The sequence below is a fragment of the Octodon degus genome, unplaced genomic scaffold (assembly GCF_000260255.1).
Source record: "Octodon degus isolate 3935 unplaced genomic scaffold, OctDeg1.0 scaffold00013, whole genome shotgun sequence".
Classification (NCBI taxonomy): domain Eukaryota; kingdom Metazoa; phylum Chordata; class Mammalia; order Rodentia; family Octodontidae; genus Octodon; species Octodon degus.
In genome coordinates this window covers 9,028,073-9,031,845 of record NW_004524589.1, presented here as the reverse complement: position 1 = coordinate 9,031,845, position 3,773 = coordinate 9,028,073, and positions in this window count along the sequence as shown.

The window sequence follows — 3,773 nt, the reverse complement described above, 5'->3', positions numbered from 1 at the left end:
GGTATGGCTGAAGAATGCAACTACATTTTAATTTTTTAAGTTATTACAATAATGAAAAATTGTCATTAATTCCCCTAAATATACCATCTGTCATTCAAACACACTTATCCTACTGAATCTGGCACATGCTGAAATAATTCTCAAAAGTTCACTTTCACAGTTATCCTTCAGTGTATGGCCTGGCTGCTCAGAATCCTGAATTTAAAACATGTCCCTTTTATGTTCTTGCTCTCCTTGGGGAGGAGCCAGGCATGTTATGGAGCCAGACCCAGTGAATAATGAGGATGAGGACACATTGCTCTTTTTAAGAGGCTGTCTTTCCTGTGGTGGGCACTTAGCCATGGTTTTTGCTGCATATTTTATCATTTCTCATATTTGCTAGATTTTTTTGTTTAACTCAATGACTGTTTTGATTTACAGAATTATCAGTTCTTAATATGCTCCATTTATTGGTCTTTTATCATGATCCTTACCTTGTTTTTCACTTTTGAGTGTTTATGATTATTTTAATGCATCTTTCATACTATGTTGTTTCTAGCTCTGACTGTTACTTGCTCTGAATCATGAAAGCTGTTTTCTATTGCATTTCTGAGATAGAGTAAAAATTCCTTAGAAAATATTTATGCTTTTTAATACATATGATTCCCTTGATATCAGACCACTTTCTACAATAATTTCAGTTGTTGAGTGTTCACTTTGTATCCTGCTACACTGCCAAATTGGATATTAGTTGGTCAAGAAATTTTCAGTGTATAATTTTTTTTCAGTGCATAATATTGAGAACTTACTGACTTACATAGTCTAGGATATATATGGAAGGCCCTTTAAGCATCCAAATTGTTTACGTAATGTACAAAGCACTGAAGTAAATAATTTACATTATTACATCAGAAGTGAGCTACCATTTCTTCAGAAATGGATTAATGCAATATTGACAGTTTCGGCTTTAGCTGGATATGAAGGCTGTTGTGAGGCTGACTTTCTTACTGGGACTTGTGAGTGAAATACTTTTTGAATCAAATTAAAATATTGGCTCTAACCATCTCTTACATGTTCTTCATATTTTTAATATGAATTTATTTTCTTTTAGCACCTTTTAAGCTTAACTATGTATTTTACAACATTGATGCTAGAAGTTTACTCTTCTTTCCAATAGCTTTTTGATGCAGGAATCCCTGCCCATTTATTTAATAGCACCATCAGGAGAAGAACGCTTTCTCTGTCATCTGAGTCTCTATTTTCCAAATATATTGAATCTTGGTTCCTTTTTCTAGAATTCACTCCTTACCTGTAGCTTTATTTTATCCTAGACATTATCCCCTTCTGTCATCACTTATTTTTCAACAAATGTGAAATGTTCATTCTGGAAGACCACATTGTGAGCTATCCTAGCACTAGGAACTTCAAAGTACACAGAAAATTTCAAGGCAGTAAGAGAATTCCCAAGCCTGTGCTTTTCCAAATTTCCCCAGGACAGCTCCTGTGCTTCCTGCTATTTCTGGAAATTAGGCAAAACTAGATCAAGTAACCAGAACTACCACCAGTAAGACATATTGTGCAGCTTTGTAAGATCACTATCATATAGAGAAATATTTTTTATCTGCTCATAAAACTGAATACTGGATCCTGCTATGGAAGATAATTTCATATTATTAGGAAAATATCTTTTCTTCCTTAGTCTTTAGTCCTTAGTCCTTCAGTCCTTAGTCTTTTCTTCCTTAGTTGATGCTCCCAGGCTATGCCACTGTTCGTGAGAGTTCCATTCCCACCCATTTTATTTGTTTCACCACCAGGTGATTCTGAAAATTTGTAGTGTTTACAGTTAATGTCTTTATGTCATTCTGTGTCAAAGCAGAATCTGAGATTAAGCAGCATCTCTACAATATGAAGATTTGGAAAGGGCAGCAAAAGCTGACTTTGTTGGTCACTGGAGCTGAGTGAGAAAAGTCAGCCCTCACAATAACTTTAACCTTTTGTGTGAGTTTGGAATACTTATAAACAAAATTATTAAATTGGGGATTTAAATATAAAGTAGATTGGTTAGAATTATTTCTAATTTTTCACTGCTAATACAAAACTTTTTATTAAGTTTTAACTTTGATATTAGTGGTAGTATTTTAAAGAGAAAAGAACAACAACCTCAAAGATGAAAATAAAACAACATGAAAACAATAAAAACAATACAGGATTTCAAAATAAGATGGTAAGAATTTTTTTTGTATTTTAGGACAGAGTCTACAGGGTCTACAGGGTCTCACTGCATAGATGGGACTCGTAGTAATCCTCCAAGTGCTGGGATTACAGGCATGTGCCATCATACCCAGTCGCAATCCCCAGCTTAGTGCACCCCGGGAGTGGGGCCGGCATGGCAGGCCCAGGAATCGAACCCCAGCAATTTCTTTTTGCTAAGCGGTGCTTTAATCCACTGAGCTATTTGACAGGAAGTTATGATAAAACATATATATCTTTTCTCTTTTGCCCCTTCCTGATTGGAGTTAATATTTTTGCTAATTAACAAGAAAGGCTTACACTAATATTGTACAGACAAGGTAGCAAATGTGTATGTCCTGCTCGGAATACACAATCTATTGACTCCTGAAACTGTCCTAATAACTTGTTTTCAAACTCGGGTTCATTGTTATGTTCCTCTTTTTTTAAAAAGGTAAGATAATATTATTTTAAAACCACATCAGTATCACACAACTGAGAAGTCGATATCTGCCTATGCTAGGTATAAGAGCGAAAAGCTCACACACTTTCTTAAATAAACTGGAAGCATTCTCAGTGGGTATCTGGTTGGTAAATAACTCTAAGTAAAATATTTTATCTAACCACTTATTTTTCTTATAAAGTCTAAATGTTTATGGTTATTATATAACACAGTAATTTCTAATTAACTTTAGCAATAGAAAAATAAGAACGCAAGAGGAGAAACTATCACTTGAAAGATGTCCATTTTCACAAGTTATGTGATGGATAAAAAGTACTTCTCACGTGACTTTTCTGCATCCCTTTATACCTTCTTTCAGTTTCCTTATAAATCCATGGGAAGGACAGCAGGCCTCTTGATGCTGGGCACTTCATTGGTCCAGTACATCCCTCAAAAACAATCACTCAGACAGTTCTGAGAATTGCAAATGGTCACTGAATAGATGAAAAAAAGTGCTCGATAAATTAGTTCACTAGAGAAATGAAAAGTAAAACTATACTGAGATGCCATCTTATTGCAAACCAAAATGGCCATTATCAAAAATTCTAATAAAAACAAATGCTAGAAAAGCTGCTGGGAAAATTAATTCTTCTATATTGAGGGTAAAATTATAAACCAGTCAAGCCATTAATAAAATCAGTGTGGAGGACGCATGCTGAAAATAGAAATTCGTTTGATGCAGCCACCCCTCTTCTAGATATCTTACCAAAAATGTTGCAACAGTTTGTAATAGATAGATCTTGGAAATTTCACATATGCTCATTAACATATGAATGGATAAAAAGATGGCATTTATATACAATGGAGTACTACACTGCCCTGAAGAAAGATGAACTTGAGAATTTTATAGGTAAATGTATGCAAATAGAAAGCATAATATTAATTAAAATTAAGCAGAAGCACAGGATTACATGTGGTATAGATTCTTTCATATAAAATTAATTATACATTTATCTCTATATAGAGAGACAAAGAAAAATAAAAGCTAGATAAATAAGAAATAGAATAAAAAATATAAGCTCAAATAATTCCCCAAATTGCCTATACAATTTTTCAAATAAAA